We start from the raw sequence: 25,427 nt of genomic DNA, 5'->3' as shown, positions 1-25,427 counted from the left end.
GAGGAGGGGGAGGAGTAACAACCAACAACCAACAACCTCGTTAAAAAACCAATCTTCACCTGGCCCGTTGATAGTACTTTGTAAGTGCTACTTGTTCGGACTACAGTGAAGACCTCAACGGTAGTGAAGGTGGAGGGAATCGTTCTCGGTACGGCGGAGCTAGTGAAAGAGGCAACCAAAGAAAAAAAAAATCCACTTGGTATCCGTCCTGAAACAAGCGGCTAAGTGGTCAGAGACTGTCCACCACTGGTGAGGCTGAAAACCGTTCCTCGGAGCTAACAACCTCTATTAGAATCCTTAGGGGACTTGTTTCCCTAACCCAACAAACAATCAACAGTGGATACGCACCTTGTAAGAGATTTTAACCCAGGGAGTAACCAATCTCCAATTTCTAAGGAAATTAAAAGTAGGCTTTCGGATTTTGGGGGCCTACAGCAATGTGCGAGGGATGAGTCGGAGCATTCTGAAACCTGCCTTAAGCAAGCAACAAATAAAACTAATCACAAAAATATAAACTATTTGATAGCTTTCAATGTAAACTCACTTCTAAAAACAGGAAAACTTATACGTTAATAAATTGTATAAAACAGAAAAATATAATGATAACAGCACTCCAAGAAACAAGGTATACTGATGAAAATTCATTTGATTCAGAGGGATTTAGAATCGTCAAAGGGAAAAAGAGTTATGGAGAATGTACCCCAATTTGTAACAGGATTCATTGTAAACAAAAATATATTAAACTCGATAGTAGAATTGAAATCTATCAATGAAAGACTTTCAGACGGCAGAAGAAACAATTCTCCTTACCAAAACATGGAAACATGCCTGGTGGAATGATGAGTGTGGCGAACTAATCCAAACACGACAACGAGCTTGGGACATATGAAACGCAAATAAAAATGATAAAATTTGGAACTCCCTAAAAGGAAAACCAGAAGCAAGCATCAAAAGGCCTTAAAAAGATCAAAGTACAATATATGAAAGTCCAAGTAGCATCAATAGACTGCAACTTCAAACGGAACAATGCTAGGGACTTTTACAAAACTTCCAAAAGTAACTTAAAGAAATACACTCCACCTAGTCTATTTTTCACGGACCCAAAAACGCAGAAAACTGCATACAGTAGCATAGAGAACTGTAGAATACTTGCTGAATACTTTGAAGAACTACTTAACTGTTATACACCGAAAAAAAATTTAATTTCGATATTGTAAACCCAACACTCCGGACGTAAAGCCGCCAACCACAGAACAAATAAAAGAAATCACAAAAGACTTTAAAAATAATAAAACACCTGGAGAGGATAAAATGGTTCAAATGGCTCTGAGCACTATGGGACTTAACATCTGTGGTCATCAGTCCCCTAGAACTTAGAACTACTTAAACCTAACTAACCTAAGGACATCACACACATCCATGCCCGAGGCAGGATTCGAACCTGCGACCGTAGCGGTCACGCAGTTCCAGACTGAAGCGCCTAAACCGCACGGCCACACCGGCCGGTGGAGAGAATAATATAGCTGCTGAGCTATGGAAGTACTCTAGTGACAACATGATACAATGTCTATCAGATATACTCAAAGAAATCTGGACAACACACATTTTACCACCAGAATGGATATCTGCACTAATACATCTACTACATAAAAAACGGAAGAAAGCAAACCCCAACAATTATATGGGAATCTCCCTCTTACCAGTTACCTATAAGATCTTGTCTAAGGCGCTTTTAAAAAGAGCAGAAGAAATACTTGACAAACAGCTAGGAGTGTATCAGGCTGGATTTAGGAGTGGAAGATCATGTGCAGAACAAATATTAAACATAAAGAACATAATAGAAATGAGGAGAATCAGGAATATAAAATGTGTAAGTACTTTTGTGGATTTTAAAAAAGCCTGTGATTCAATTGACAGAAATACACTGCTTGATATCTTAAAAGAATTGGGACTCGATACTAAAACAACTGAAATAATTAAAGCAACTGTGAAAAATACAAAATCGAAACTAAAATTTAGTAGAGAGCTTTCAAAATCGTTTGAAATAAAGTCAGGTGTTCAACAGGGAGATGGTTTGTCACCTCTGCTTTTCAATTGTGTGTTAGAGAAGGTAGTTCGATAATGGAGGAGGGCCATCAATAGTAAAGGGATTCAACTAGGAAGAAATCCAAGCAAGCCTTCGTAGATAAAATAGTATTGATTGCAGATTCGCTAGATAATGCCAAAGAACAAATAAGAGAACTGCAAAATCAAGCAGCCAAAGTAGGACTGCAAATATCCTTTGAAAATACATAGTTCATGACAAACATCTCTGATGTTCCTCAAAATATTGCAGTTGACAACAATACAATACACAAAACAGATTCCCTTAAATACCTAGGAGAGTGGATTACATACAATGCAAAAGAAAAGACAGCCGTAGAAACTAGAGTGCACAAAATGGAAAGAGTGTTTCATATGACCAAAAACGTTTATAACAAAAAATGCTTGTCCTGGAACACGAAATTAAGACACTGTCAAACATTGGCCAGACCTGAAGCTCTGTATGCGACAAAAACACTTAAACTAAAAAGAAATTGAGATCTGGAGAAACTAGAAAAGGTCGAAAGAAGAATGTTAAAGAAAATACTGGGAGCTAAAAGAAACGATAATGCTGAATACAGGTTGAGACCAAACAGAGAGCTATACTTGAAAACTGAAAAACTAACAGATGTAATAAGGAAGAGAAGACTACAGTGTTTTTGACATATATTCAGATGGTTCAAATGGCTCTGAGCACTATGCGACTTAACTTCTGAGGTCATCAGTCGCCTGGAACTTAGAACTACTTAAACCTAACTAACCTAAGTACATCACACACATCCATGCCCGAGGCAGGATTCGAACGTGCGACCGTAGCGGTCGCTCGGCTCCAGACTGTAGCGCCTAGAACCGCACGGCCACTATGGCCAGCTGACATATATTCAGAATGGATAACAACAGACTAACCAAGCGGATAATCACGTTACTCAATCGCTACATAACCAAGCCCGCATGGTTCATAGAGACTGAAAAGGACATGAAAAACGCTGGAATTAAAATAGACACAATAGAAAACAGAACACATTTCAGAAAGGCAGTTCAAAAGGCAGAATTTCGGGAGAGAAAGAAAAGAACTAGACGAAAGTGGACTCAAGAAGAAAGGGAACAACGTTCTAAAAGGATAAAGGAAATTTGGAAACTAAGGAAATCTAATACAATGAAGAGTAGCCAAGGTTGATTCATCGTATCCTCCAAATGGGTTATTCGTAAAAATAAGAAGAACAAATTTTCGTTTAACATGCTTCAGTATTTTAAAAAATGACGCTAATATTAATACACATGTACTCGCAGGGTTGGTTGTTCATCATTATTTGTAATCAGATGAGTAACACAGGAAGCAGCAGGAATAACACACAAATATTAATTTTAAATTGACGAAAAATTGTTATTTTCGTTTGTGGTGGGATGCACAGGTAGAACACAAAAAGAAAAATTTTAAATTGCTGAGGAAATGCTGCCTCCGTGTTTTGGTTTAATTTGATGCACCACATATTTGATATATATCGATTCCAGATTCCGGTGCGTGCATGTGCAGAGGCCAGCCACTACAGACATTGATGCCATTAGGTGAGCACGTAATTGATTTCACATAATGCGATACTCGGAACGGGAGAGAATTATCCTCTGCGGGACGTTTGCTGACTGCTGTCCTGTTTCGCGTGAGCGCCACACACACACAAACACACACACACACACACACACACACACACACACAAGCATACAGAGCGTCGACTGGTCATCCCAACGTATGTCGCTTTATTGCGGTCGTCACATTACAAACAAGGATGCGACACGTTTGCACCATACCGGCATTTGGAATGGAAATTCACCGCTTCTGTCACTGTATTACTTTTGCCTCGTGTCTAAGACGACCATTTTCTGATAATATATGCCTGTTTTATTAGCAAGTTTTATCCGAGGAGAGGGTGCTTTCCCAAAAAAAAAAAAAAAAAAAAAAAAAAATCTGAAATGCAAATTATTTATTTCTTAACTATTCAGATTGACACGGAAAATGATCAAAATGATCAAACATCTCACAGACGCTTCTACCCATATTGTTTGATTCAGCACGCAGTACACTAACATACAGTAAAAATCGTAAGATGGGCAGTTTTTGCATCAAGTAATGTAATTTTGAGATTTATACATTAATGTGCCGAATCACGATGGCTACCTGCTTAATACCGTTGGGTCCATCTTTGGAACGCAATAAAGCAGCGATTCTGTGTGGCATGAATTTGACAACTTTTTGGTAGGTTTCCGAAGGTATCTGTCACCAGATGTCTAAGCACTGATCACGCAATTCCCGTAAGTTTGTGGGCGTGGAGCTAGCGACCGACAGAGTCCTGTATGAGTTCCGTCAGGTTCAGATCAAACGAATTTCATGGCCAGATCATTAATGTGAGTCCACTATCACGCTCCTCTAACGACTTTGGCAAGATTCTGGCACTGTAACACTGACAATTGTCCTTGTGGATTATGCCATCAACCTCGAAGAAGACATCAGCCACGAAGAGATGCTAGTAGCCAACAATAATGTCTACAGCTGTCACGGCGACTTCGATTCTACCACAGGTCCCGTGGATGCTCAGATGAGTGTCTTCCGTAGCATAATACTGCCCCCAACGACCTGCGTCCGTAGCGCGATACATGTTTCGATGAGCCGTTCGCCTAGATAACGGGGTATCCGGACGTGACCATCGATCTAAAGTGACAAGGAATGTGATTAATTCAACCAGTTAACTAGTTTTCGTTGATCCTATGCCCGATGTCGATGATTCAGTGACCACTGCACAGGGCTGTGAGGCACAAGACATTATTTATATAGTAGTGATGACAGTGAACGTAGTACTTACCATTGCAGCTATTTTGTCGTTTTACGTGCTGCTATTATAGTTCTGTGGGGTTTAGACCCTTAGGCCTAAGTATGTCCTTTCCTGTGCTGAGTTTAAACCCATGTGGTAAAGGTGGGATGAAGTCTAGTCTATGTTTACAGTGGCATGTTATAGCACACTTGAACAATATTAAATGTTTTCAAAACATGCTGCTAAACGTTCAACGTAGACACTTATTAGATAATTTTCAAGTTAATAATGAGGTCCACACGACAACAACAAGACTCGGAAAAAGGTCAAGAAAAGTTTCATCTATGAAAGATCCATATTGGAGCACTAAAACACGCAAAAAATTGTAATTTTTACCAACACAAGGGTTGATCCAATAATAATAAGTACCAACAAAGAAAAGTGTGGCATAAAGCGCCTACGTACGTCCAAAGTAAATCATGTGACTTGAATAGAAGAGTAAGTAAGACCAACGCAGGTCGACGCACATGCATTTTTCGCTGTCTCACACTGTACGTCAGATATTCCCAAAATTTAACAAATCAAATTCTATTTAACAAATTATAGAAAATTCGACAGAATAGAGATTACATTATAATTTGGCGGACTGAAAACTACAAAACGAACGAAATGAATTAACTTTTTGTGCAGTAGCTTCCAGTCCATAGCACGATGGCTAATGCGACGCCACCGAACTCCGGAAACCAATATGACACCCCACGTGTTCCTTTATAGCTGACCGTTGCAGCAATAGTCAAAGATAATCTTATTACAGCGCAGCACTCTCCCATGAAAGAACTTAATGCATCAGTGCGTTAGTTGCCACAGGCTTAGAGAGGTAGAAATTAATGGCGCTTTAATGGAAGGATGGAAGCGTTAATGACACGTGGGAAGATGAAATAGACTACTCTCATCAGCAATAATTGCTTTTTGGTGCCACTACGCTAGAGAGACGATGGAAGATAATCGATAGCTCTGAGTGAGGCACTGATTGATTAATGGTCTACGGAAGTCCACGCAAGTGGTTAGATGTAATGTTCAAACGTTATAGTGAAATCTAAAAGATCCTCTAGCGTATATTTTGAAGGACTCATCCACACCTTACCTGTGCGGTTCACAGCCAGCATTCTGATCACTCTGGAAGTTATTCAGCTCAACAGGGCGCCCTTTCTGGGTTCTTACACTGCACTGTTATCTCGTCACAGCGGGCAGCATTTCTACGCAAGTTACCTTACTCCCTGTTGTGATGTACGAACTCGTAGCACGTATAGAGATCGTTTGTGAGATTGGGAGGGATACCCTATTAACGATAATTGTTCTGCTAAGCTGCCTGGGTTAGCTGAGACTTTAGGCAGATTCCCACACCTATTCAAGCCAGTACCACGTTGGTTCCTCACACTGCGCAACAACGCGACAGCTAAACATTTAAAACAGGAAAACATGTAGAACAGAGTTTGTTAGATCCACTGATAGTACGAACAAAATTCCTCGTCTGAGAGTAAGGTGAGGATGGACATCTGACCATATAAATAATTACTTAATTCAAAAGAACAGAAGTCTTGTCAGCTATGGAACCTCTTCATGCGGCATCACATCACAGTGAAGAAATTAAGACATCCTATCTTCATCATTGATACGATGAGATATTTCGTATGCACGTGTTAAATACGGTGCCCTGAATGGAGTGAGTGAGTGAAGTGAATTGAGTTATTCGACCTCTAAAAACGTCATCTTGAAACAGAGTTCAATGCTTCCATAATTTTACAAGAAATTGAGGCCACTGACTCATACCTATTATCTATGGTTTCCCCCAACCAATAAAGTTTTAAAATTAAAAAGCAGTATTATTTCAACTGAAATTCAGTAATCGAGCATTATTGAAAGAATTATTATTCTGAGATCCACGACTTTCACCAACATGGCTAGGGACCAATTCTGTCACTAATTGTAGGAAAAATATGCGGGCATATTCTAACCGGTTTAAGATTCTACCAAGATTGTGTGGTGTCCGTCGCCTCTTGGTAACAACCCACGGCATTATTAATCAACGTCACCAGTTTTCAAACATGTTATTGGTGCAGAATTTTGTCAACAGAACTCGAAAAGACAGTGTCAGAATTTGTAACGTAGATTAGTTTGAAATACTTGCTCTGTCTTGCAGCAATTAATCGACGTTCTTGTAAAAGGACTGTTTACATTTCGCCCTATTAATACCTTATTAGGCCACGGCAGTGAAGTGTTTGGTGCCCAAGGCAAGTGAAGTTACTCGTCTATAAAGACAATGGCAGAATGTAATGAGAGTTCTTGAGACGGAGTTGAGTGGCGCTCTGTGCACCACATAGCTTCACGTTGCTGTTGGTATGTAGGGTAGAAATGCTGGAATGAATTATTTCATTCATAAAAGCGGGTCTACGTTATGAGATCGAAGAAAGCAGCCTGTGTCATTCGCAGTCGGCTTTAATAAAGAGGAAATAAGCAGTTGTTAATACTACGATGATAGTGACACCATGGGGTATTACTTATTAAAGCACACTTGCAGTTAGTTTATTATTCATATATCGTATGGCTTTTTGATACATTGGAAAAAATAGTGTTTAGAACATGACATATACAATATAAAATCTTACAAGCAAGCATCTTGAGCATTTTATGTAAATTTTCGACTTTGGAATTGACAGCAGGAAGTCATCTGGTCTAGCATTGCATGACCTCGTATGGCATTCTACTGTAATGTGTCCATGTTGAGTCCTCATTATGCTTAGTAATGACCACGTTTTCCGTGCAAAGTCAAATCCCGGTGGTTTTGGAGCGATACACGGCAATTGTTATTTTGTTGTCCAGTCCATTCTTGAGTCCATGCATTAGAAAGCTTGAACTCTTGTTGTTATTCTGCGTGGTCGTCTATAGCAGAGTCCATTATGGTTTGCATCATAGATATCTAGATTTATTGGTAGATTTCTATTATCCATGGTTTTTTTTGTACTCGTTCGAGAGAGCATGTATGCGTCATAGTTGAGAGGATGGAATTTGGCTTAGTACTGGCAGCCATTCCATAGTGTTGATATGATAACACTAGCAGTCATTCTCATGGTGATACGGGTATTTAGATGGACGTATTTCTTTTGCGCATATGGGCTGTTTCGCCAAACTGGGGCACAATGTTCAGCGGCGTAGAAGAGAGAGGAGACTCTTAGGAGCTTCACTACGTTAAATCATATGCACAAGTCAAACTGTTTAGTAGCAGCTCTTCCAACAATGTTAACTGAATGCTGATTGGAAATAAAGATCAAATTTAATTAACTATTAAGATGAATGAATTGTATGATCTTAGTGACACACACCTGCACTGTAAACCTCGTTGCTTCCACGTGTTATTCGTTTAGTTAACAGCAGCGTATTTAATCTTCCTCTGTTTTTACTCTGTCCGTCTTATAATGACGCTTATTCCACGCATAGCTCGCTTATTACATAGTTAGAATTTCGAGCCAATACCGTCACTTTTTATTTCAGCGTGCCGGTTCTTTCTGAAGAGTCGATATATTTTTCATTGTCACTGTATGATAGGTTTCATTAACAGCAAAGAGATTAGCTTTGTAATCAAGTATGTGATATGTACAACGCAGTTTAATCCTGATGCACTTATGACTATAATTTCCTGTAGCCTCAGGCCTCTTGTCACTAGACCACATCGTTTTGGGATTTTAGAAAACTATGTTCTCTATTACTTGCAATAACGAACTCCAGAATTCCATGAAATCTTCTCATAATTTATTTCAGTTCCTTTGACACATTCGGAAATATTTAATCTTTATTTTCCCCTTACGAAGTAGTGTTAGTCCCTCATCACTGGCAATTTTGAACTAGCTTTAATATAATGTCACTACCTTTTGTGCTTAAGGTTGAGATGTCAACTCGTTGAGTGATAATCTGTGTTGACCGGAAAATAACTCTATTGTTGCATTGTTAATAATGGTGTAGTTAGTTCCATGCTTTCATAAATTTTATAATGGTTTTAATTTTCGGTACGCCATATCATCATTAGATGAAAGTTACCCTGACGCTGCGCACTTGAAAGTCTGAGGGAATAATTTTTGTCGGAATTACATACAGAAGAAGGTAACATTAATTTAAGAAACTTCATTTGAAGAGTACATATTTATTAGTTATAATGCTTTTCATTTCTTTCCGCATCCCAATGCCTTGCATTAATAACAACACTTCTACCTGAGAGACTGGTCTACGCGCCAAGGTCATGAACTTGCCTTGAACTTACAGTCCCCCCAACCAGATCTGATTGTGAGGTCACTATCAGTTTGAGGACAATTTCTTCTCACATTATTCATTCATTCCCTGGATTCTAGTTTAAGTAATTCTGGCTGTATTTTGTGGGGTTGGGTTGTTTGGGAGGAAGAGACCAAACAGCGAGGTCATCGGTCTCATCGAATTAGGGAAGGATGGGGAAGGAAGTCGGCCGTGCCCTTTCAAAGGAACCATCCCAACATTTGCCTGGAGTGATTTAGGGAAATCACAGAAAACCTACATCAGGGTGGCCGGACGCGGGATTGAACAGTCGTCCTCCCGAATGCGAGTCCAGTGTGCTACCACGGCGCCTGTATTGTGTGGAACTTGAAGTTGGCGTTCACTTAATTCCATACGAACAACCAAATTACTTACGTGTATTTTAGTTTGACTTTCACTCGTTTTTCAGAGTTTCTGTGCATTGATCCTGGTTTAACATAAGTAAATTGGGCGTAGCCTCATTCTGATGCCACCTTAACGAAAGCGCGCGATATCGGAATTTTATTTATTACTAGATCCTTCCGCAACGCGAAGTTTATTTCAAGCACTCCTACTGTCAATAATTTACTCTATTTTTTACTGTTCATGGGCTTCTTTCATATCTATAAGGTATTACGGAATCTGTTCCCTCATTGCGGGTAATTTTTCGCATTATGTCATTGAAACAGTTGATGTGAACCAGCATGTTAGCGTTTGTTAGGAATTTCAGACGGTCGTTGTAATGTGTAACGGTTTGTGGAAGTTGATAGCCTTCATATTGTTTACGGGAAGTTGCGATCGGAGTTAGTTGAAGTTATTAAAAGTTCATAGCTTTTGTGAACGCTTCAGCAGTAAAAAGTGTACAACTGTGCACAAGTTGTGCATAGTCGGCAAAAGATGTAAATGGAAAGATAGAAGTGAGCAGTCGTTATAAATGTCGCTTAAGATTTCCCAAAAAACTGAAATGATTCTGTTGGGAAAACGGGTATTTCCTGCTTCGTATGGTCTCGCGGTTCTAGGCGCTCAGTCCGGAACCGCGCGACTGCTAGGGTCGCAGGTTCGAATCCTGCCTCGGGCATGGATGTGTGTGATGTCCTTAGGTTAGTTGGGTTTAAGTAGTTCTAAGTTCTAGGGAACTGATGACCACAAATGTTAAGTCCCATAGTGCTCAGAGCCATTTGAACCTGCTTCGTAGGTCAGTACGAGGCCGATGAAGAGTAAATACTGAACAGGCCTGAGATTTAGGCTTAACAGCCGACTCTTCCGGACCTCTGCACAGCGCTTTCTCAGGAGTGGCACTGACTGCCAATACCTCTTTCGAACCGTCTCACTGAGTACTGCCTACTATTTCTGGAATTATAAATCATGTTGTCCACCATATCCAGTTTAACTCATTGAAACAAGTTGAACTTTCAAGTCAAAACTGATTTTGCATAACTAGCCAGTTTCGACTGTGGCCTCTTCAAACTGCAGATACATAACGACGGCGTGTGTTTAATCATACTTAAAATGAAATAGTGTTACTTGGAAATGGAATTTGTTCCCGTCCACCACAATTATTCGCCTTCACTGAACATTTCATTCGCTCCACATAGACGGGCTGTTCATCAGTAAAATGATGTTAAAAATACAAACTTAGTCTTTTTATAATTAGAATGATTGAAGGGTGTTAAAAGCCAATAAAGATGATGTATTTCGGTGATTTTCTATAGAAGCACATAAGGTGATGCCGGATAGTGTTAATTAGATGATGACGATGGTGCGCCTTGTAAGTTGGTTCAAATGGCTCTGAGCAATATGGGACTTAACTTCTGAGCTCATCAGTCCCCTAGAACTTAGAACTACTTAATCCTAACTAACCTAAGGACATCACACACATCCGTGCCCGACTGAAGCGCCTAGAACCGCTCGACCACTCCGGCCGGCCGCCTTGTAAGTTCAAAAATGGTTCAAATGGCTCTGAGCACTATGGGACTCAACTGCTGAGGTCATAAGTCCCCTAGAACTTAGAACTACTTAAACCTAACTAACCTAAGGACATTACACACATCCATGCCCGAGGCAGGATTCAAACCTGCGACCGTAGCGGTAGCGCGGTTCCAGACTGTAGCGCCTAGAACCGCTCGGCCACTCCGGCCGGACGCCTTGTAAGTCCTTCGAGGTAAACACCGAGTAAATGCTGTGACGGTTGGAGGGAGGATTAGAAAAATAGGGGGTAACAGAGTAATCCAGATCCAGATAGATGGATCGGTATGTGTGGGAGAGTGGACGAGGCTGATGTTGTTGGGCTGTGAGAGGAAAGAGCGAGGGCGGGCCAGGAGGCTGGGAGAGGTATCGGAGCCTTGACCAAAGGATGGATACAGAATGTAGGGCTGTTGCTTGTTCCATGCTCAAGACGGATGTTTGGCTCAAAAAGGGGGAGTCCGTTGACATTTACTTTGCGTATGATTGGCCATGGTTCGCTTGATCGGCAGAATAATTTCCTTTATATAGCTTTTCAATGCAGTTGTGGTTGTGTACCATTGTCAGCTGCTAGTGTCAACTACAGGCGCTACACCTGATTGCCTACGTATTTCAAAAATATGTTCTGATGAGCTTTTATCAAACTGATTCGATCACCTTTAGTTGATCAGCAACAGGAGTGAACAGTGTGTGGTCAACATTAGCTAGTGCATATCGGCAACGGACTTGCCGCAGTGGATACACCGGTTCCCGTCAGATCACCGAAGTTAAGCGCTGTCGGGCGTGGTGGGCACTTGGATGGCTGACCACTAGGCAGTCATGCGCTGTTGCCATTTTCCGGGGTGCCCTAAGCCTCGTGATGCCAATTGAAAACTACTCGAGCGAATAGTAGCGGCTTCGGTCAAGAATAACATCATAACGACCGGGAGAGCAGTGTGCTGACCCCACGCCCCTCCTATCCGCATACTCCATGAGGATGACACGGCGGTCGGATGATCCCGGTAGGCCACTCGTGGCCTGAAGACTGAGTGCTTTACATTAAACAGATGATCACGTCTCGAGTAATCGCCAATAACAAATTTTTCAGTGTACTTGAAATTGCAGCTCAATGCAATGCACACTTCAATGAACTGAATCCGTTGCTCTAAATGATTTGGTGATCACACGTTACAAACAAAAGAGAAAAAAAACGTTAAGTACCCATACGACATGTTCGGATGTGAATGTACTGCTACTTCCTAGACGTACTCTCCATCAGCGGCTACGAAAAATAATTAAAGCTGAAATTTATGTCACATGTAGTACGGACAAAAGAGCGCGTCAGCATTGTTCGTGTTTAGTTTTGTTATCAGGCCTGGTAGGAAATATAAGAAGCGTGAATAGCGTCAGTTATTGAGTGATCCTTGTGTATGATACGGAGATGCCGACAATATCCTAATCGGGGCGGGGGGGGGGGGGGGGAATTCAGATGTGAAGATGGCCACTAAAGCCAAAACAAACCGGGCTGAGTTTGAAGTTAAGTTGTGACCGGGAAGCACTGCCTGTTGAGAATGACGTCGTATTGTGTTCATCTACGAATCGGGGTTCTGCACTATCGCAGAGGACCATCGTCGCGAGTACTGCGGCGACCTGGGAGAGGCACAACGATGTTACTCATGACGTCATGGCGTGCGGAGCCATCGAGTATGACATCAGGTCACAGGTGGGAATGACTGAGGGAACTCTGACGGCACACTGGTACGTCGAGGACAACCCGTGTCCTAAAATGTTACTTCTCATATGACAGTATCGTTTCAACAGGAAAATACTCGTCCACATATGGCACGTGTCTCAGTGAACCGTCTGCGTGGTGTTGAGGTCCTCCCGTGGCCAGCGAAAACCCCACATCTATCCCAGACAGAGCATGTGTGCGACCAGCTTGGACCACAACTCCGTCCCATTGCCCATGTCCAGGATATCAAGGATCAGTTACATCTGTGGGCCGGCCTGCCTCAAGAGACGGTACAGGGGCTTTATTACACATTTCCAAACAGAATCGGAACATGCATCCAGGCGAACTGCGATGCAGCGTCACAGTAGTATGGAGAGTGGAAATCAATAACTGGTTAAGTACTTTTTTTTTAGCTAGACCCGGAAAACTAAGCTACGTGTCGTTGCGAATAACCTGAAAAGCGGGCTAAGCACAATGATCATTTCTAGTAGAGGATATAAGGCTTGAAAGATAGCATGAGAGGTATGTAACTGACCGCCGGTGAGGCTAAAGCGGGTAATTCCCGCAAAGTTTGGTAACTATTTGCAGCGTGTGACAGAGATTTTACCCAGACTGAGAAACGTAAGAGGCTCAATGAATGTCAGAGTATCAAATACCTAAGGACCTAGTAACACTTACGGAGAATGCAACACCTAACAGTAAAATCAAATGGCTCCAAGCACTATGGGACTTAACATCTGAGGTCATCAGTCCCCTAGACTTACAACTACTTAAACCTAAGTAACCTAAGAACATCACACACATCCATACCCGAGGCAGGATTCGAACCTGCGACCGTAGCAGCAGCGCGGTTCCGGACTGAAGCGCCTAGAACCTCTCTGCCACAGCGGCCGGCCCTAACAATCCATTTGTGGTTACTATGCTTTAGCCAGAGGACTCTTATTGTAAATAAGCAGCCGATACAAATATTAATACAACGAAAATAAATATTTTCAAACGTAGTTGCGTTGAAGTGAAAAAAAAAAAAAGCGTTGAAGTGAAAAAAAAAATGCCCCTGGTGGCGTCAAGACGAGAACAGTGTTTAACGAATTTGAGAACTGGAGTACTTACAAATTTTCAAGAAAGGGGTTACCACTAACATCATGAATAATTTTGTTTTACCGTCGCAACAGTTTAAAAACAAATTGCTAGCTGAAAAGAAAAAGTATATCCAACAGATGCTGCCGTTTTTGATAGTGGTTAATAGACCATTTTTAGAACAGTTAATCAATTAAAATGGTTTTGTCCTCTACAAAATTAAAAGAAGGATTAAAAATAATCAGGGGATAGTGTTCCTGTAAAATATATCTGTAAAATATTTATTATTAAAAAACTGATGATGGCTGAGATTTCTTTCATTGGCACTTACCTCGTTCTTTGTCTATAATATGTGTCGCATTTAGCACATTCTGCGCTTTTCAGAATAAAATATTTATTTTCATTGACAAAAGGAAGGGAACTAAAAAAAATTGCAATAGTTGTGTGACTCTAACTGTAGACTGCAAATAAAAAATATTGTTGATGTTTTTCTTTAAAATATTTTTGTCAAAACAAAAATAGCTGGATAACTCGCAATCAGCTGTTTGGCTGTTTGGCACATAGCCCGTTATTGATTTCCACTCTACATATGTGGGCTCGTACTGACATGTTCATCGTTAAAGTGAATTGACCAAATACCCTTTCAACCCGTAAAGTTTCATTTCGTCTCTTCCTCCCCTTATGGGTACTTGACTTATTTTGGGAGGTAGTATACTTCTCTCAACAGAACACAGCTTTAAACTTGACTTAACCATGTACTCAAACTGTTTCCCATTGACTGCAAGACACATCTGAAATCGCAGTTCGAGAGATAAATGCATATAAGAGAGATCAGTAGATGATACGGCGTTGCATGCTGTGGCGATTCGTCGGCACATATCATCCGATGTGGTTGGGGCTTCACGTTAGACGGCCCGTATCAACGCTACTCTCAGAACAAATTCAAAAGGAGGCAACTTGAGGGACCTGACACGCCATTTTACTGCAGCATTCCATGCTGTCGAATGGTCAGGAAATTTTCATTCAATGTTTGCATAGCAAGAGTGGAAGAGCGATAGAGGGAGCTGTTGTGTTAGAATTATGTCACTGTCGCTTATGTACTGATATCTCTGCTGCAACTACAGGTTGAGAGATCGTAAGAAAGTGCGTGTATATATTTCTATTTAACACGCTGGGGACGAAGTAAGGACCCACAACTGACCTTTACGCTGCACAGTCATTGCTGTTGCAACTTAGAACGAGGTGCGTTTTCTGCTGCCCTGTATAGCATGTTCAGTAAATTTACGTTGTCCTGTTAGTAAGTGTTACTTTATTGGTAAAGAGGGCACGTTTCAAAACATTGTCCAGTCGCCCAGGCTTTAAAGGGTAAACTGAAAAAATTCTATTCGTCATTATATATGAGGTCTACGATTGTCTGATTTAATGGCAGTTGAAATGAATGGAATTTAAGTCGATGAAAGCTATGAATGACACTCATCTGGCTGATATTACATTTGTTTCATTCTACCATGCTGACTGCCAAGGTTGTATCCAGAAGAAATTGTCTGAGTGCTCTGTCAATTGCAGTCTTCTTACTTGTCCTCTGTTTGACGTTCAGACTACCCATTCGCACTAGTAATTCGATTCGGGTATGGTTCATCACCCCCTCTCATAAGTTTTTGTTTTGAGCGACAGTCGACTCGCATACACGGAAACGGCGGTCCAATTCGCTGATAAGGGATGATTCCTCTCAAAAGGATGCGACGAGTTTCCTACCCCATCATTCCACCATCTAGTCATCTGCTCCTTCTCTGGTGAGATGGCTGTCAGCGGGATGTTAAGCACTTATCTTCGTTCCTTTGCTTTTCGTAAGTGTGAACGCAACATGTTAAGACCCCAAAGTTGGTTTGAAAGTGTGCTGCAATCATTATTCACTATCAACGTTGCTCAATATTGCCCGAAATTTGAGATGGCGATAGCAAGTCATCGTCAGGAGGGATCGTGCTCCCTTGGAGTAGAGACACAAAATCTGTGCTTAACATTTCACGTAATCGCCATCGTGGCAGTCCCTGCGCGTTCGTAAAACTGCTACTCGCTTATTTTGGGGCTGACGTGGAAGCTCACGGGGGGAACCACTGCCGTAAAACTCGTGTAAACTCGCTTTACGAGAGGCCGTCAAATAAGAAATTGTTTTTTCTTCTTTTCCTTCTGACGGAGCAGTGTAACTGATTTTAACTCCTGGTCTTGGCTGTCATTATCCCTGGAAGATCGAGAGAAATTGAATGTTCTTCAACATCTTTTATTGCAGTATAAGTAAACCGCGATCTGGGAAAACATTGTTTTTATTATGCTCTCTCTTATGCTCAACGAATGAAATTAATCAGTTGGCTCGAAAATAATTGTTGACGCCTAAAATGTAACTGTGTTGAGTGAATATCGCGTTGACGTAGGGTAGCATACATGAACACCATTATGATCATTGCAAAACAGCGAAACCTTGTCCTCCACTTGCAACTCTTTTTTTAAAAAAATAGAGTGGCATAGCTAAAACATGTATACACCTTAAGACAAAACAAGCGAAATGATCTCAGTTTACTGACAGCAGTTAAGAGGTGATCTTAGAAGATAGCATATAAACTCTTCGTAATCACGCCTACACGCCACAACTACTTTCACCAGAAGACTGCTTGCTCAGTTCATTTGTGAGGTTCATTTGTCAGTAGGACAGTGGCACTCAGCTGAAAACCACACTTCTTACGTCCCTGAATACTTCTGCTTAAAGCCGGCGGCTGTGACCGAACGGTTCTAGGAGCTTCAGTCCGGAACCGCGCGACTGCTACGGTCGCAGGTTCGAATCCTGCCTCAGGCACGGATGTGTGTGATGTCCTTAGGTTAGTTAGGTTTAAGTAGTCGTTAGTTCTAGAGGACTGATGACCTCAGATGTTAAATCCCATAGTGCTCAGAGCCATTTGAACCATTCTGAACTTTTGTTTACAGTTCCACATATTTACGTAGAAAACAAAATACGTGCTAAGAAATATCGGAATATAATTTAACTGGACCGAAGACCTCATAACAGAAAGATATCTTAGTTCGAGCTACCGTCAGAAATGAAAACAGTACCCAGCATAGAGTAAGAGAGTGTGATAGAACCGTTACAGTAAGCGGCAGTGCAATGAAGACGAGGCACATGAAAAAGTAACTAAGCTGATCATTATTTCAAAAGTAGTCGCCATAACTGTTAAGACGTGTATGCCACTATCAGCCAATTCCTTCATGGAAAAATGTTTACGATTGCCTACGGAACCATGGCTGTACCTACACTACTGGCCATTTAAATTGCTACACCACGAAGATGACGTGCTACAGACACGAAATTTAACCGACAGATGCTGTGATATGCAAATGATTAGCTTTTCAGAGCATTCACACAAGTTTTGCGCCGGCTGCGACACCTACAACGTGCTGACATGAGGAACGTTTCCAACCGATTTCTCATACACAAACAGCAGTTGATCGGCGTTTCCTGGTGAAACGTTGTTGTGATGCCGCGAGTAAGGAGCAGAAATTGCGTACCATCACGTTTGATAAAGGTCGGATTGTAGCCTATGGCGATTGCGGTTTATCGTATCGCGACATTGCTGCTCGCGTTGGTCGAGATCCGATTACTGTTAGCAGAATATGGAATCGGTGGGTTCAGGAGGGTAATACGGAACGCCGTGCTGGATCCCAACGGCCTCGTATCACTAGCAGTCGAGATGACAGGCATCTTATCCGCATGGCTGTAACGGATCGTGCAGCCACGTCTCTGTCTCTGAGTCAGCAGATGGGGACGTTTGCAAGACAACAACCATTTGCACGAACAGTTCGCCGACGTTTGGAGCAGCATGGACTATCAGCTCGGGGACCATGGCTGCGGTTACCCTTGACGCTGCATCACAGACAGGAGCGCCTGAGATGGTTTACTCAACGACGAACCTGGGAGCACTAATGGCAAAACGTCAGTTTTTCGGATGAATCCAGTTTCTGTTTACAGCATCATGATGGTCGCATTCGTGTTTGGCGACATCGCGGTGAACGCACATTGGAAGCGTGTATTTGTCATCGCCATACTGGCGTATCACCCGGCGTGATGGTATGAGGTGCCATTGGTTACACGTCTCGGTCAGCTGTTGTTGGCAATGACGGAACTTTGAACAGTGGACGTTACATTTCAGATGTGTTACGACCCGTGGCTCTACCCTCCATTCGATCCCTGCGAAACCCTACATTTCAGCAGGACAATGCACGACCGCATGTTGCAGGTAATGTACGGGACTTTCTGGATATAGAAAATGTTCGACTGCTGCCCTGGCCAGCACATTCCTTAGATCTCTCACCAATTGAAAACGTCTGGTCAATGGTGGCCGAGTAACTGGCTCGTCACAATACGCCAGTCACTACTCTTGATGAACTATGGTATCGTGTTGAAGCTGCATGGGCAGCTGTATCTGTACACGCCATCCACCCTCCGTTTGACTCAATGCCTAGGCATATCAAGGCCGTTATTACGGCCAGAGATGGTTGTTCTGGGTACTGATTTCTCAGGATCTATGCACCCAAATTGCGTGAAAATGTAATCACATGACAGTTCTAGTATAATATATTTGTCCAATGAATACCCGTTTATCATCTGCATTTCTTCTGGGTGTAGCAATTTTAATGGCCAGTAGTGTAGGAGTGCACCTCTTCGACCGAGGCTAATCGACGGCCGCGGAAGTCTTCATTCTGAGTTCCAAAAATATGGAAATCTCATGGTGATACATCGGGGCCGTGTGGAAGATTGTAAGAGCAGCACAGAGGAACGTCTACAACATACCCGAAATAACCTCGGCTGGCCCAAATGTTTGTTTCGACTACGCCGCAGATGATTGGCTGGCTAGTCCTTACTCATGATTTATGCAGTCTTGATCTCTTCCCCTTCCCACGTGATTTACGTATGTTTGGAGTCCTGAAGAAAGGATTCGTAGCCATCAATATGCCTCGGACGACGAGGTGCACACCTGGGAACAGTCATGGTTTCATACCTAACCACGAGCATTTGTCAACGAAGGCATTGACGGCTTTGACAATGAGATAAATGTATTAAAATAATGGCGATTACTTTTGAAATAATAAAACTTTACTTAGGTCTTTTTTCCCATGTGACTCGTTTTCACTTGACTGTCCCTTGTTCTAACTATATCAACAGATGAATAATGTCGATACGACGTGTTGAGAATTGTTCCAAAATGAAGGAAGACTGCCAGTCGACAACAATTGCGAACACTGACGCCGAACAAAGCAATGTAATGTAAACTCAGGTGGCAAAAGTTATGGTATACCTCCTAGTATAGTGTCGGACCACCTTTTGCCTGGCGTAGTGCACCAGCTCTACGTGGCGTGGACTCAACAAGCTGCTGGAAGACTCTTGCAGAAAGCCTGAACCATGCTGCCTCCATAGCCGTCCACAACTGGGAAAGTGTTGGCGGCGCAAGATTTTGTGCACGATTCTACCTCTGGATTAGCCCCATAAATGTTCGATGGGATCCATGTCTGGCTATGTGGGTGGCCAAATCATTAGCATGAATTGTCCAGAATAATCTTCAAACCAATCGCAGACAACTGTGGCTTTTTGACGTTGCGCTCTGTCATCCATAAAAATGCCATCGTTGTTTGGTTACAAATGATCTCCAAGTAGCCGAACGTAATCAGTTCCAGTCAATGATCGATTTAGTTGGACCAGAGGACCCAGTGGAGTCGCCCCCAGCTTGCACGATGCCTTGTTGACAGCTTGGTTCAATGACTTCGTGGGGTCTGCACCACACTCGAATCCTACTATCAGCTATTACCAACGTAAATCGGGGCGCAGTTGACCAGGTCATGGTTTTCCAGTCTTATAGGGTCGAAATGACATTGTGACGAGCCCAGGAGAGGCACTACAGGCGATGTCGTGCTATTACCAAAGGCACTGGCATCAATGGTCTGAAAATGTCCAAATGTGTGTGAAATCTTATGGGACTTAACTGCTAAGGTCATCAGTCCCTAAGCTTACACACTACTTAACCTAAATTATCCTAAGGACAACACACACACACCCCCATGCCCGAGGGAGGACTCGAACCTCAGCCGGGACCAGCCGCACAGTCCGTGACTGCAGCGCTTCAGACCGCTCCGTTAATCCCGCGCGGCGTCAATGGTCTGCTGGCATAGCCCACTAAAATCAAATTTCGCTTTACTGTCCTAACCGATATGTTCGTCGGACGTCCCACATTGATTTCTGCCGTTACTTCACGGATTGTTGCTTGTCTGATACCACTGACCACTCTACGCAAACGCCGCTGCTCTCGGTCGTTAAGTGAAGGTCGTCACCCACTGCGTTGTCTGTGGTGAGAGGTAATGCCTGAAATTAGGTAAACTCGGTGCACAATTAACGCTGTGGCTCTCGGAATACTGAGATCCCTAACGATTTCGGAAATGGACTCTCTCATACGTATAGACCCAATTACCATTCCGCGTTCAGAGTCTGATCATTCCCATCGTGCAGCCATAATTACTTTGGAAACCCTTTCACATGATTCGCTGGAGTACAAATGACAAAATGACAGCTCTACCAATGCGCTGCACTTTTATACCTTGTTTACGTGATACTAGAGCCACCTGTATATGTGCATATCGCTATCCCATGTCTTACCTCAGTGTATGGCTCAAATGGCTCTGAGCACTATGGGACTTCACATCTGAGGTCATCAGTCCCCTAGAACTTAGAACTACTTAAACTTAACTAACCTAAGGACATCACACACATCCATGCCCGAGGCAGGATTAGAACCTGCGACCGTAGCGGTCGCGCGGTTCCAGACTGAAGCGCCTAGAACCGCTCGGCCACACCGACCGGCTTACCTTCGTGTAAACAAAAAATTGTTTACTAAGAATTGTTTTTTTAAATGATAAAACCTTTTGTATGGGGACGTCAAGTGTCCAGAGTGGCCGAATCGTAACAGTGGCTGAACATGCGTGACCGCTCCAGGCCTGACACCCCCACCGGGGTGCTGCTAACGTCCACAGGATGGCTATACGGCAAGGGCAGACATTGCTGTTTGTAGACATCAAACACTATGTTAATGTCATGTGTGTTTCTGGTGGAGATCCGTTCAGTTATGCATCGGAGAGTAGCAAGCATCGATTTAGGAAGTCCGGCTGGCGATGTCTTTCGCAAGGAGCTCTCTTCGACCTGGTTGAAGTTGCCACCGAGACCCGTAAGTCAGTCGGTAACGAGGATTCTCAAAATATTTGGCCGCAGGCCACGGCATCATTGCGATGTGTGAGGTCTGCAATTCCCTAGCCAGGAGGAAGAGGTTGCGGGCGCGCCGAGGAATCTAATTTCAGGGCCAACAATGCGCGGGAGCAACGGCCGGCGGTGGCGGCGGCTTCGCCTATCGATCTCGCAAGGGCGGCGCATAACGCGCCACCCGCGCACCGCCCTCCCGAGCGGCCGATATTGCGTTTCTCTGCTGTGCCACAGATTACACTCCCCCTTTCTCTTCCGCTCTTTTCTCTCTCTCCTCTTCGTCACTCTTCCCCCTTCCTTCCTCATTTGTTGACCACGGACCACGCAGTCCCAGTGAAGTCTTAATGGAAGTTTGTCATTGCCCCATTCGGATCTGTTGCTGACCTGCTCTTGGCTGGCCGGATGCAGCGAGATGTGTGTCATCTGCAACGAAGTCTCTTTCGACGGTGCCCTGGTTTCCCTGCTCTTCCCGAACCTCACTGACATTTTCAAGGGCATTATCGATGAACCATTAGTCCAGGTGCTCAGTGGAAACTTTGTCATTTCGCTGCTCGAGGAACAAAGTTCCTGCCGCAACATCCCGTTAATGGAGAAGTCGGAGTAAGAAAATTCTAAGCAAGGATCACTCTGATAACTGTTTCTGTTGTGTCCTTGATGGCATAGTGTGCATTACTTAAGAGATATGATTTGAGAGCCTGTTTAAATACGTTAGTTCCACCAATTTTTCTTATTAAAGTAGGTGGTACTGTACAATGTATGTCAATGTCGGTATCGTGATCTATAATAGAAATCGGCGTGTCAGTTTTAAAATTACAGCAATGTACATACATGTTATTGAATCGATTACAAGTGGTGATAAATATGAGCACTGGTAATCGGCGCAACATGTGTGTACATAGTTTTTATTTTAAAACTGATATGCCGACTTCTAGTACAGCTCATGACCCCAAAATGGTCATACGTTGTATAGCACCGCTTACAGTACTAAAGGAGAAGAGTGTATAATTATGTGCCGGCCGGAGTGGCCGTGCGGTTCTAGGCGCTACAGTCTGGAGCCGAGCGGCCGCTCCGGACGCAGGGTTGGGGGGGGGGGGGGGTTGTTTGGGGAAGGAGACCAGACAGCGAGGTCATCGGTCTCATCGGATTAGGGAAGGATGGGGAAGGAAGTCGGCCGTGCCCTTTCAAAGGAACCATCCCAGCATTTGCCTGGAGCGATTTAGGGAAATCACGGAAAACCTAAATCAGGATGGCCGGACGCGGGATTGAACCGGCGTCCTCCCGAATGCGAGTCCAGTGTCTAACCACTGCGCCACCTCGCTCGGTCCCGGACGCAGGTTCGAATCCTGCCTCGGGCATGGATGTGTGTGATGTCCTTAGGTCAGTTAGGTTCAATTAGTTCTAAGTTCTAGGCGACTGATGACCTCAGAAGTTAAGTCGCATAGTGCTCAGAGCCATTACAACCTTTTTTTTGCATAATGATGTAAACATAAGTATGTTCCTATTCCATGCGTTGGACATCTTGGATTATTCATGTGTGGTTTTATGTTAGTTGCTCTATCCCTGCATTTTCGGTAACATCATTTGCAGATCCGAACAGGACAACATAGAATTGTTGAAACAGAGCATCTATATGAATGAATGATTTTAGCAATCTTGGCAGTTAAAAAATTATGTTTGTCAGGGTCACACAAAACTTAAAAAGGTGTGACAGTGTGACTTAATCACCGTTTTCAGTTAGTGCTTTTTCTCTATGATCTGAAGATAACGATGACGACCGAAACTGTTAACATTTTGTATGTTGTACCACTGAATAAATAATAAAAAATTTAGTATCAGTGGCGAACTGGCCTGCATGAGGGTAGAAATTTTGAGTTTTCCCGAACGTAAAGTAAGCCCAGGATTTATTCCATGATCATGGATAGGGCTGTTAATTTGTTTCTTAATGTAAACAACAGACTGGCAGATGGACACAAATTGAAAGACAACACAGTAGTTACAGAAGGATTACTGAGTGAGCCGGCCGGAGTGGCCGAGCGGTTAAAGGCGCTACAGTCTGGAACCACACGACTGCTACGGTCGCAGGTTCGAATCCTGCCTCGGGCATGGATGTGTGTGATGTCCTTAGGTTAGTTAGGTTTAAGTCGTTCTAAGTTCTAGGGGACTTATGACCACAGCAGTTGAGTCCCATAGTGCTCAGAGCCATGTGAACCATTACTGAGTGAAATGGACAGTGAAGGGAAAGGAAAGAGGCAGCAGCCTTACAAATGAATCATCGTAGCATTTGCAACCGGTGATCGATGGAGACTACAGGAAGTCTAACACTGAAAGGCCAGACAGGGATCTGAGCGGTCTCCACTCAAGTCACCGAGCGAAGTAGCGCAGTGTTAGGCCACTGGACCTCCATACGAGAGTAGCGGTACTCAGAATCCTGTCCGGATAACCAGACGTAAGTTCTCCGAGCTTCCCCTAAATCGAAAAAGGTAAACAGCACGATGGTTCCTACATAAGGGCACAGCCGTTTCTCTTCTCTATCCTCTTCCATGGTCAATTAATTCATCTTTGACAAGCCGCTATCTTTACTATCTTCGCTTCGAAATTCAAGTGCTACCTTGGTGAAATGCGAAAACTGATTTATAAGCCGAAGAAACTCAACGGCAAATATCTTGCTTATGATTTCCTTTCGCCGGACTTCACACTAATTTATGAGGGCTGCTGGTGAGTTACTATGGCCATTAGTAACAGAAATTGCTCAGCAAGCTGGGGGAAAAAAACGCGAAGATAGTAAATTCTCTTACATGCTATTTCCTGTTTTAGGGGCAGAAGCCGACTAGCATAGCTATTTTTTTCGAATAGATTCGAGGCATTATTTACTAGTCGAAGTACGCTGTAGAGGTGCGTAAATAGATAAAACCAGTATACTATTTTTCATTACAGTGGTAAAGTTGCTTGACTCTGCACCTAGGTACTTCAGACACTGACGACGGACTGCTACAATACAGTACACTCCGATGACCTAAAATATATCCTACAATATATATGCTTTTATGCAGTCGAAGCAGTGAGAGAACGCCATCACACTGAGCACTCACACAGTCTTATCTTCGTGCATTCTCCTGAAAGGTCATATCCTCACGTATGTAGTACAGAAAATTTCATAAATATTATGCTTAAGAGGAGGAAATCAGCAATGCGCGTAATACTCACAGCGCGTCTCATATGGGATCATTTATTATGGCGCCCGCCTGTGCTCTGGTTCTGGGCTCGGAGGTAAACTGGCTCGAAACTCTACACTGTCAGTATTTGGTCGGCAAGCGGAGGGGAAGTGGTGACGTGAAGTTCTTGATCAACAGACTTTTTGTCAAAATTCTGGATTAAATTCCAAACCTCTCCGCAGTTTCTAATAAAATGAAAACATGTGAAGTTGTTGATGGTGTACCGTGCGTCGGATGAGGACGTTAAGCTCATAGGCCCCCTTGGTGCTGTACAGTAGGAGTAGGCTACGCGTTTTCGTCCTCTCCCTTCTCTCATCATCACCATGCAACACAAGTACAACACTACACTATACACGCACCTGCACTTCACAGATACGCATACTGCAAACCTCACACAAATCCGTAAGGGATAGCGGCTATGGATACGGACTTGCAATGCCTTTTCGGCTATATATGTAATGTATTCGCAGTTGTGAATATGAACAACGTTTAGCTAAATAAAGGAATGACGACAATGGAAATTTGTGCTGGACTGGGACTCGAACCCGATTTCCCGGTTATAGCGAGCGGTCGCCTTACCTTTAGGCTATCCGAGCAGAACTCACGGGCCGATCGAAACATCCATGTGTCTTCAACCTGCATTCGTTTATTCGTTATGCATATTTCCATACAGGGGAGACACTGTAATATCGTATTGTTATCTTCCAGCTAGGCAGCTGAACCCACACAACAATGATATATATCTACTTTTACATATATACTAGCACATCTACAAGTACATCGGAATGCAGGTCAATTGAAGGAAGGAAGATTAGAATTTAACGTCGCGTTGACGGTGAGATTATTTGAGACGAAACACAAGCTCGGACTGGGTAAGCAAGAGGAGGATTTTCTAATCACGTATGAATCCATGTTCTTTATAATAATAATAGTAATACTTTGATTTAGAGAGATTTAGGGAAATCACGGATAAC

The 25,427-nt window shown here is 43.0% G+C and overlaps 1 protein-coding gene and 1 pseudogene across 1 annotated transcript in view; both read left to right on the top strand.

The window, feature by feature from the left end:
- The window catches only part of LOC126184035 (protein tipE), a 549,851-nt gene that overhangs the window by 100,677 nt on the left and 423,747 nt on the right, over window positions 1-25,427 (top strand). The gene's annotated exons all lie outside the window — the stretch shown is intronic.
- Window positions 11,882-11,998, top strand: LOC126185961 (5S ribosomal RNA; annotated as a pseudogene).

The sequence above is a fragment of the Schistocerca cancellata genome, chromosome 4, assembly GCF_023864275.1.
Source record: "Schistocerca cancellata isolate TAMUIC-IGC-003103 chromosome 4, iqSchCanc2.1, whole genome shotgun sequence".
NCBI lineage: Eukaryota > Metazoa > Arthropoda > Insecta > Orthoptera > Acrididae > Schistocerca > Schistocerca cancellata.
Note: the sequence above shows the minus strand (reverse complement) of the source record. Positions and strands in the feature narration are given on the sequence as shown.